The sequence below is a fragment of the Pteropus medius genome, unplaced genomic scaffold, assembly GCF_902729225.1.
Source record: "Pteropus medius unplaced genomic scaffold, Ma_sr-lr_union100, whole genome shotgun sequence".
In the NCBI taxonomy this organism is placed as follows: domain Eukaryota; kingdom Metazoa; phylum Chordata; class Mammalia; order Chiroptera; family Pteropodidae; genus Pteropus; species Pteropus medius.
This window is the reverse complement of record NW_024347732.1, coordinates 1027203-1038828: the sequence shown is the minus strand read 5'-3', so window position 1 is coordinate 1038828 and position 11626 is coordinate 1027203. Positions and strand designations below refer to the sequence as shown.

The 11626-nt window shown below is 32.3% G+C and overlaps 1 pseudogene; it reads right to left on the bottom strand.

Annotated features, from left to right (window-relative positions):
- Positions 1–8396: 8396 nt before the first annotated feature.
- Positions 8397–8515, bottom strand: LOC120614346 (uncharacterized; annotated as a pseudogene).
- Positions 8516–11626: the final 3111 nt, after the last annotated feature.

Here is an 11626-nt window from a genome sequence, read left to right as displayed (position 1 = left end):
AAGATGTCTATTTATAGTATGAGATCTGTACTACGTTTGGTTATATGTCTCTCACATTTCTATTATTTTATAAGAAACTTTTTTTTCATTCCATCGATTTATTGAAGAAACTAAGTTATTTGTTCTTTTGAATGTTCAACATTTTAGATCTGGACTTTTTCATCATTTTGTTCATGTTAGTCCTCTACTTTCCCTATTTTCTGTAAACTAGGAGTTAGATTAGATCCAGACAGTTGTGTTGTTGTTATTTGTTTGTTTTTAATGCTGGAATATTTCATAATAGTTAATGAGACACATAATATCTGATTGTCTCACTTATAGTGATGCTGAAATTTATCAGTGGGTTCATGTGGTAGTAACCTGATTCCCTCAAAAATATGGTTTTATGTCAACATTTTACCATTTATAATTGTTTCCTAGGTCCATTATTTTATTTGCATTGAAAAACGTCAATTTTTATTATTCTTTCAGCACTTATCAAATGGAATTATCAGAAACTAAAAAACTGTTTCGTTATCTTAATACATCTCATGCAGGAAAGGAAGGATAAATACTTGAATCTTTGTCTTTATCAAATTTCAGAGTAGTGGGTTAGCCTTCTCTAATGGTGACCAGTGAAGATTTGCCATGGGTGTTCCTGTTGTTGCTCTTACTATCATAATACGTCATAGGTTTTACATATGTGATGTGTGTTTCGACCCATTGCAATTGTCACTCTTTTCAGTAATGAAGTGAGAATTTTATTATCATGCTTAATATTAGAAGTATTCTCATTAAAATTGTGAATTTTTTATGCTTTTACATTATTTTACATTTTTCCAAAGTGATACCCAGTGCAATCAGATTTTCCTAAAACAACGTAAGTGGTAAATATGGAAAACATCTAATATTTACAGATTATATAATTGACTGAGGAACTAAGAAAACACTAAGATTTATATAACGTACTTCATTAGAAAAAACTATGTAAAAATCAATAGCTTTGTCTATTTATTTATCTTTACAATAATTACAATAATTAGCTAAATATCATAATATAAAAATGCTTTACAATCAGATTGAAAATTATAAGTTGTCTAAAAAAATCAAGAAATATGAAAAGTCTCCATTGGAAAAAGGAACTTTACAGAATAACATAACAGAACTTTAATGAAGAAGAGACCAATGTCTCCCAGGATGAGATAATTCAATATTGTACAAATATAAATTTTCTTCTAATCTGAAAAGAGAGCCTTAATTTTTAAGAAATTAAAGTGTATTATAAAGTTACATAATTAATACCATAGTCAAGAAAAAATAGACAAACCAATAGAAAAAGTGCAGTGTCCAGGAATAGATCCAAATATATTCATTTAATATATCATGTAAGTCATGAAAATGGAAAGATAATTTATTAAATGTATTGAAACAACTTAGTATCCATTTGGAAATTAAAAGATGCCTAAACTATGACTTAAAACAAGATTAATTTCTGATGGTATTTGTGGTCTCTATATGAAAAAAAAAAAAAGAAACCATAAAAACTATTAGAAGAAATGACAGACATTGTTGGAATCTTTTAGTAGGTTAATTATTTCCAGGCATTGATTCATGAGTCAGAAATCATAATGAAATACTGTTGGATTATAATACATTAAATCAAAATCGAATATGTGGCCTAGTACCCAGTTTTAATTAAGAATATGAAGAAACAGTCTCTTTCATATATTGCTTAGGGGAATAGTAATTTCACACACTTTCTGGAAAGCACTTTTGCAATGTACGTTAAAATATCTTAAATTTCATATATTTTAGAAATTTATTTCACAATAGCAATGCCTGTAATGTGCAAACAATACACAAACTATGTTATCTACATCATTGTACATTGTTCATCAAAAAAAGCAATGTAAATGTCCAACATGAGTCTTTACAAACAGTGTTACATCTATAAAATAAAATTTGTTGGATATATTAAAATAATATATACTTACTGACAGGTAAAAAAGCAGTCGTAAAAGATTACATGTGATATGATTTTATTTGACTATACACATCTGTATATATGTGTATATCTATATGAATGTATTGAAAGAATATTAGCAAGTAAAGAGTATTCATCTTGAGGTATTGGGTTGTAAGTGATTTTTACTTCTTTATATTGAGTGAAACATTCAGTCTCAACTATTCACGGGAGACTAGAAGTACAACATCATGAGTGCAGATTCCTGGTAGGTCTGTTTGTTTGTTTGTTGATTTTTCATTATCTCTTATTTTTCATTCATTTAATAGCCATTTAGCACCTATCAGGTACTAATAAGTCATTTTTCACAATTCTCTATGTATAATGTAAGTAGTATGCAAAAGGTGGTTCTGCTCTTTTCACAGTGAGAAGTTGAAGAATGATTCAGAAAGGAACTGATGTTGAGTTTATTCATGCTCATTCAAAAAATATATTTATTGAGAATTTGCTACATGCCATGAACATAAACTAAAAGAAAAATAATACTTTTGCTCTCATAATGTGATCTTGAGAGATAGTGATGGTTTCATCAAACAAACAACAACAACAAGAAAAGATAAAAATATATTCCAAGTGAGAAAAGTCCAGTAAAAGAGTACAAAGACATATTAGTGTTTAGCCTGTCCAGTTGGTATCTGGAATACAGAGTATATGTGGTATAATGGAGTGGAAGGTTTTCTGTTGGTTTTTCTTTGTGCTCATCGTCACTATCTTTCCTTCCTCTGTCTAAAACCATTTTCTTATATTTAATTTGAAAAAGGCATACACATCTATCCTTCAAGATTTGTCTTTTCCCAGATTTTCCTAGACTTCCACTCCTCAAGTTCCCAACCGCTCTCACCCAAGGCTAAGTTAGGTGATTTTTCTCTGTCTTTCATACAATTTATTTCATGATAAGTATTCATTTATATGTCTGATTCAGGACTCTGGACTGGACTGGACAGGTTTCTAAGGACTCTGATGCCTGGAATCTGAGGTCCTTAGGGAAAGAACTCTGAGTTTCATTGTTGTATCTCAAATGCCAAGCACTGCTCTAGACCCATGGTATATACTGTAGTAAATATTTTTGAATGAATAAGTACTATACTTTATTCCCCCAAACAGAGTTTTTCAACATTGGCATTATTGACATTTTGGGACAGATAATTCTTTGTTGTGGGGAGCTATCCTGTGCATTGTAGGATGTTTAGCATCATTCCTATTTACTAGTGTGCAACTAGATGCCAGTAGCACTTCCTTCTGCCTCAGTTATTGTTGAAAGAAGTCATTGAGAAGATGTAACCTCAGATTGACCTGAGAGCTGGACCCAAGCAACAGGAGGCTCCTGACCTCCCTCCCCTGTCCTTAGAATGTATGTTCTCCCCACCATTCCCACAGTGGGAAATGTTTTCAAGGATGTTACCTTGAGAGAGTTAGGTATTGCTGACACCATACAGATGGTGTATGCGACTAATCCCAGTTAAGGCCTCTACATAAATGTCTAAAATTCTGATAGTCAGATGCAGAGATCTAATCATGTGACTGCCCAAGATAAGCCTCCTAGGTAAGTACCCTTGCTTATTAAACCTGCCACCACCTACCAAACTAGAGTGACCTGCCTTTTTCTTTGGTCTCTCATTGCCCTCCATGTAAGTTTCAGGTTTCACCTGGGAAGCTCTCAAAGTTTTGAACCAACAGTTATTACAACCAAAAATATCACCAGATGTCCCCTGAAGTCAGAGTTACCTTCACTTTTATTTTTGTGAACTACCATCCTATACCATGAAAATCACAATTTCAATGAGCATGATGTAGAAATTAGGAAGAGTGGGATGGGACTTTCAGGTTATTTCAATCCTTTGATTAGACACATTTATTTTTTTTTAAGACCAAGCATTCTTAATCCCATATTAATTGTTGATGCAAAGCCTACACTAAATATAGTGCATGATGGGAGGGGTGACTGGGGATGGGGGAGGCCACAGGTGAAGAAGAGAGATGTCCAAACTTGACCCATCTGCTGCTCAAAGCCTAGTTTTGTTACTGCAATCTTGTTTTGGTTCTTTTCTCAAAAGACAGTAAGACTTTAAGATGTTGATGTTTTCATATAAGCTAGCATTTTTTCAAGAAATTTGGACACTAAAACAAAAGCAGAAGGATTTTCTTTAAATAGTATGGCCCTCTTGCACTTAATTTTTTAACTAACAAAACATATTCAGTGAAGTCAAAGAAATTTTATACATACTAAATCATCAGACTTAGAACCAGGTACTTAATTCTTAGAGAACTTTCTGAAATTTTAATGTATAAATTCTTTTTCATGAATTCAGTGATTACATCTGATTTCCATTTCTCTTTGTATTTCTTAGTCTGAAATGACTCATAATTTTTAAAAAAGCATATATATATATATATATATATATATACACATGCATGTCATTGAAAGAATAAAATTAATATCCATGTAATAGTGCCCAGCATACTGACATTTGGTATTGTCTGGCTATTTTAATTTTTACCATTTTGAAGATTATATTAAGATATTTCATTTAAAATTTTTCACATTCCTAATTATCTTTATCATTTTACTTAATTTTACCATTGATTCTCTAAAAGTTTCCAAGTATACTGTCATCTGTAAATTAGAGATAATTTAAATTGTTCTTTTCCAGTCCTTATTATTTGGATTTTCCCTTTAATCCAAGTATTATTTAATAGAAATACATACACGTATGTATATAATGCTTACAGGTAGGAGGCCCTGTTATTTAAATTTAAATTATTAAGTTTAAGTTTTCCTGCACTGTAATCAGTGTTGTTTGCAGTATTTCTATTTTATGGAAATTGTTGATGTTCTCTATTTGACCTAATTTATTATGCTTTTGTGACTGATTCACGTACACTTAAAAAGGCGGTGTGTTCTATTTATAAGGTGTAATGTTCAGTATTGTTACACAAGATCTACCTTATTATGCTGTATAGATCTTTAACATTATATTCTTTCTTACTTTCCATCCATTTGACCTGCCTTGTGCTGAGATTGGTAAAGTCTTTTATTATTAGGTTTTTATTTCTCCATGCATTTTCTGTAGTTTTGCTTTTTGAACATGATTGCTCTGCTATTTGGTGTATTGATATTCATAGCTTTTATATCTTTGTTGTGAGTTTTGGCTTTTAACATTATAGAATATCTTTGCCGCTTTGTGGCCTGACTTCTACTTTTCTTATGTCAATATCAAAATTCCTACTGTCTTATATTTTCATGTTTTTGATATATCAGTCTTTTCCTATACCTACAATTTCAACCTTTTGAATTACTGGTATGTTAAGTGAATCCCTTGAGCCAATTTGAATTTTTTTTTTTGTAATAGATGAGTTAAGCCAATTCACATTTTTTGATATGGCTGATATTATTGGTATCAATTCTGTATATAATTTTATTTTACAGTTACCATATGTATTTTGTTATATATGCTATGTTTCTCTATTTGGTGTGTCTTTGCTTTAAAAAATATTTTGGTATTTTTGAACATTAGTATTTTTATTTAGCAGTTTCCCTTATATTTACACCTTTTTAGCACACTTAATATACTTTTAATAAATGTTTTATTCTGTGAATTGTCAGTCTTACATGATATCCTTGACTCTGATCCATCATCTATAAAACAGTCAATAATCTTATTCTACTCTCTTTTTTCTTTCTCTCCTTTCATTTCTAGTTGTTTTCTTTCTACTTTGAATAACATACCATATGTAACACATAACATGTACATGCAATTTTTCCACCCATGCCACTACCCTCTTTTTAGGTATTTAACTCAAATTTAACTGTAAAATTAAATATGTAAAATGGTTATCATCACTTTTTTGCCCAAAAATTCTAGGTTATTTCCTAGTTGAATGAAGCTCATCCAACCAAGGAAGGGCACATCTGTTAAGCATTCTCTGGATTTGTGAACCTTTAAAAGTGTTTTTCTATTGTCTTGACACTTGAAGAACAGTTGGGTGGATATAAAACACTCGGTTCACAATTCCTTTCCTTGAATTTCTTTAAAATGCTTCTCTACTGTTGCTTTGTTTTGTATGTTGCCCTTCTGTGGGCGCCAGGCCCGGCTGAATCCAAGGTCTGGCTGGTGCAAGGTCTGGCTGCAATCCAGGCTTGGGACTAGGAATAGGACTCCAGATTAGAATGTTACCTTAGTATAGTAGGACGCCTGCACCTAAAATATGTAAACATACTTCAGTTTATTGTATTACGCATGTGTGGCTGAATGCCACAATTGTACTGTATTATATGTGAAGCCATGCGGTCCCCTGGGGAGCAGAAGGGGAGCACAGAAAGGGGAGCACAATACCGTGCACCCCGTGCAATAGATTGCACTTACCCCAATAGAGCTGCACTCTGCACAATAAAGTTGGTGCCGGCCGTTTCATTCTCATGTCTGCCTCTTGTGCATTCTTCCAACTGGACGTATCACCATCGAACCTTCCCTTCTTGATCAGCTCAGCGCTGACACTTGGAGTAGCCTGCAAAATGAGTTTACCGCTGACACTTGGAGTAGTATGCGGAATGAGTTTACCGCTGACAGTGTAGCCAACAGGATCAGCTCGCTGCTGACACTGACACCTTGTGATGTTTTATACCAGACTATTTTTTTTTTAACCCTGGTAAGTAATTTAATTTTATTGCCTGAATACCCCGAATTTGTTTTCCTTTAAATTCTAATTGTTTTTCTAGGACATGTTTCATAGTTTACTATTTTTGAGTTATTGAAACACACAATGGGCCCTTTGAATATGTAAAAATAGATTTTTTTTTAGTTTTGTAAGGTTTTCTTGGATTATAGTTTTACAAATTAGTTATAACACATGTTTACTTTCTTCAGACTTCAATTATATGTATGTTGAACTCTCTTTGCATATCTGCCATTTCAACTATTTTCTCTTTGACCCTTTTACTTGTTCTCATTTTATCCTCTTGGTTGTTATCCTGCTTTTCTTCAAAGTGTCTTAGTAAATTTTACTATAATCTATTATGAGTATCTTTTAATTTATACTTTCTTTCTGAGATGAACTTTTTTCTTTGTAGTTTCTTTACTGAGATTAATTAATTCATACTGCATCACTTCCTTTTTTACCCACTTCGGTCTTGAGTTTTAAGGTTTCTAATTCTAGTTTATATCTATATCTACATTTTTATGTATATCTGCATATCTACCTCTAATCTTCAAATACTTGTTAGAGGATTTTAATTCAGTTAAACATCATGTTAGAATATTCTTCTGTTTGTGATTTAGATTTATTTATTTTCTTTTCTGGTAAAGAGCTTTTCATCAGCTAAAGTATTTTGATTTGCATTTTCTATTTTCTTCTTTCATTAGCTTTCTAAGGCTTTGGCTTGATTTTTTTTTTTCTCTTAGTCGTTTTTGGGGTAGAGTCTCTAGTCCAGGAGTGCCCACTTGTGTCAGCCTAGTGAGGCCAGTTTCTGTTAATGAATGCTCTTAGTGGTAGGGGACAAACAAAAGATTGACATGCCTGTTTCTGTTTTATTTCTGAAAGATTGTCAATTTTCCCCTCGTGCTTTCTTTCTCATTTCGGTTACAACTTCCAGAGCATAACTTTTTCTCTACTTTTGTGATTCTCTCCAAGAAGCAATACTTTTTGAAGCTGTTGACTTTTTCAATACTATTCATTTTCAAACCTTTTTCCTATAGCTGGTACTGTGAACTACTAAATACCAGACCCCCAATTTTACCACTTAGTGTTGTACTTTCTTTTTCTTAGTCTATGCCTTATCTGTGTGCTCTGCTTTTTAATGGTGTCTCTTAAGCTTCCCTTTTCCTAATTTCAACACCCAAAGGCTTATATTAGTCTCAGGAGGTCTGTTGTTTATCTCTCTGTTTATAAATAACTGGATCATGGTATTTCCTGCTGCCTAGTAAAGCTAAAGGCTTGAGTCATTTGTGATTTCATTTGCACTCTTTTTTTGGTATTATTATTTTGAGGAGGACTTGAGTAGACATTCAGGTTCAGAAGGATGCTATTATCTCTAGTCTCACAGTTTCCTTGGAAATAGAGTTTTGAAATTGACCATTTTCTACATTAAATGTATAGATTTGTTGTCTGTAGATTTTATTATATTTTGAACTTAAAGACACAAAAACATGTTTTTTTAAGTTGCATATCCCTAATTGGACTCTATTTTTTGAGGGAGGGATCTTATAGTTTTGATTTTCACTGTGGTACTTGGTATAATATACACATAATAGTTTCTCAATACATATTCACTACTTAGTTGTTAAAACTATCATTTATTGATATAAGAAAATCTTTTTATATAAGAAATTGTAAGCAAAACATTTGGGTTATTTATATATTTTTATTTTATTTTTTTATTATTTATTATTATTATTTATGCCTACAGCACCTGGTCTTCTTAGTGGGTCTCCAATCCAAGCACTAACAAGGCCTGACCCTGCTTAGCTTCCAAGATCAGATGAGATCGGGCTTGCTCAGGGTGGCATGACCATAGACCATGGACCATGGCTTCACTGGGGCGTGAACCCAGGGCCTTCTGCATGTAAAGCAGACGTGCTAACCACTACACTATGGAACCACATCCTATTTATATATTTTTTAAAAAAATTTCTTACATATATTAGTTTTGAGAAATATCTTGTAAAACAATTAAATTATAATTTTATTCTATTTTTTAAATTTCTTAAAAAGAAGCCACATTTTAAGGGGAACACCCAACTTAAGGGAAACACACTTATGAAAAAACTGAAAATAATAAAGACTAATTTCTTCAGTGCATATTTTTCTCAATATCTTCTAAAAAAAAAAAAAAAAAAAAAAAGGAAACCCATAAATTTTGTTCTTGATTTTAGCATGTGTAAAAATTAAAGCAACAAACAAAAAGAAAATATAACACATTATTGTTATCTCTGCTATTTATTAATTCATTTAATTTAAATGCAAATCATATGTTTTAATAATCATAAATTGCTTGGCATCAGGTTGTTCCTAGTAATGAGCAGTTCAAGTGATGGCACTTCTTTGAAATTCTAATAAAGCATTCCATGGAGCCCTCTTCTTTTATGAGAATGGTTACCACTTGAAACATTCTAATGCAGAGCTGAAATGATTTAAAACCTTGCAAGAAAGTGTTAAGGTTGAATAGGAAGCCATTCTTGGTTTCATGGCTAGCTCTGAACACTGAAGTTAAGAAGTAATTTCAAATCAATCTGTAGAAAGATTTTACCTCTGATCATGAACAAACAGAGGCCCTCTCTCCAGCAGGTGTCAGGAGTCATGTGATGGACACTAATGATGTCTGCTGCCTTTTATCATCTGTCACAGACAAGTCACATTTGTTTCCACAAGACAGTGAGAACATTTAATGAAACAAAACAGCATTATCGAGCTTCAGGTTTCCCGATTCTCTTTGGTCCTTTACATGACGCTCCAGGTTCATTAAATTGTGGCTTGTGGAGGTATACTACAATTATAGTCTATTGAACCAAAAATTGTAATGAGATCCCAAGACAAGGCTTTAATATTTAGTGACCTCCTCTCTCTATTTTAAAAGTTTAAATCCAGAGAATATCACAGGTTTAGAATGTATATATAGGTTTATCATTCTTTAATATAAAATTATATGTTCATTATAGAAAAAATACAAAAACTAATAATAAATTTAACCCAAATTATATTAGAAATATTTCTTAATTTTTTTAATTTGTTTGTTATTTTGCTTTTAGCCTTGTAAGCTTTATGATACATTCATATTCTTATAAAAATATTTAGTTTATTTTCAGGCCTCAAAAGCCTGTGACTACAATAATAATTAAATTTCTTCTGTCTTTAATCAAAAGATGCTAAATGTAGGCAGATATAGGCCTACTATAATACCATATTCTTTCTTATTTATTCATTTACTCAACAAATATTTATTGCATTTCTACTACATGTGAGGTACTTTTTAGCAGCTGAAAATACAGCAGTGAACTAAAACTAATAGAATCTCTATCCACACAGAGCTCAAGGTTCTGGACGAGTAAATAGCAGAGATGAAATAAACAAATGAAAAAAGAAATACAAATATATAAACATAATATGCCAGGTAATGAGAAGAGTTAGGGAGAAAAAGGAGGAAGGAAGGCAGAGAACGAGTGCCTCTATTCACTCTACTTCCTGCATCATAGCCACAATTCAGACTAGTCTTGATTTCGCCAGACATGCTCAAATTGAGGGCATTTGTCATGATTGTTCCTTCTGTTTGACTCACTCTTTCACCTTTCTAATTTTTGCTCAAATGTCATCATCTCAATGAGGCCTATCCTAACTACCTGTCCTGCCCTAGCACTCCCAAGCTGCTTGCCATTCCTTGTTCACTACTTAATGCTTATTACTTTTGAACATTCTACATATGTATTATTATGCATATTTATTATTATGTAAAGTATATTTTCAGTCTCTCTCCACTAGAACTTAAAGTTTAAAAGAGCAGAGATTTTTGCCTAGTTACTAATGTATTCCAAGTGCTAAACCTAGTGCCTGACGTAAGCGTTGAAAATATAATATTTGTTGCGTAATTAAAGCAAAGATGTTGAATAGGCCATTGAATACCTAAGACTTGAATTTTAGGGAAGAAATCCAGGCTAGAAAAACAAATTTGAGAGTCAGATAGGGTGACATTTTTAGTCATAAAATTGGAAGAGATCTAGGGAATGAGTAAAAAAGGGGTAGAGGTCTTCAAAACAATCCTTAGGCATGTCAATGTTATGAAATCAGCAAGATGAGGAAGATTCAGGGAAGAAGGCTGAAAAAAGTTAATAGTAAAAACAGGAGGAAAATCAACTGAGTATGGCCTCTTATGATCCAAGTGAAGAAAGTGTTTCAATAAAAAAAAAGTTAACAAATTTGGAACATTTGTCTTTTTATGTCTATCATTTTTTTAGTACTATACTGCAAGATAACCTCTGTATTTCTGAGTAATAAAAACAATTTTTATTTTTATTTCAATCTCATTATAAAGTCATAAAGATTCTAATTTTTATAAAATTAGCCATATGCAATACATGCACATAAACTGCAGCACATCTCAGTAAATGAAAAACAAATATCTTGAAAATTAAGATGCATAAATTCCAATTTGGAGATCATTGGTCTACAAAATGAGACTTAAAGGGACCTCAGATTGAGACTGTCCAAAGAAGAAATCATCTCCTGCTTTCTCAAATATCTTTGTCCTTCAGTGTTTTCTACTCCCATCAATGGCACATCTTTCTGTAGAAGCCTAGATGCCTTACATAATTTCTCTTTTTCCCCTTTTAGCCAAGGGACTAGCTGTATTGGCTTCACATCCTGCCTACTTCATCTTTGTGTTCTCTCTCACATTCTGCCAGCTAATTCCTTACTGTGGACATCTTTCAGGCACCTGATACTACCACTTCTGTCTTCTCTTCATAACTAAGTGCATCTCTCTTAAAGTTCACATACATTCACTAACTCTCCTTTTCACTTCCTTTTCATTCCTCCCCTATTACGCTTTGACTTATATCCTCACATCTCCACAATAACTGATCTAGCTGAGATTACTCATAATCACCTAACTATCCAATTCAGTGGATACTTTTCAGT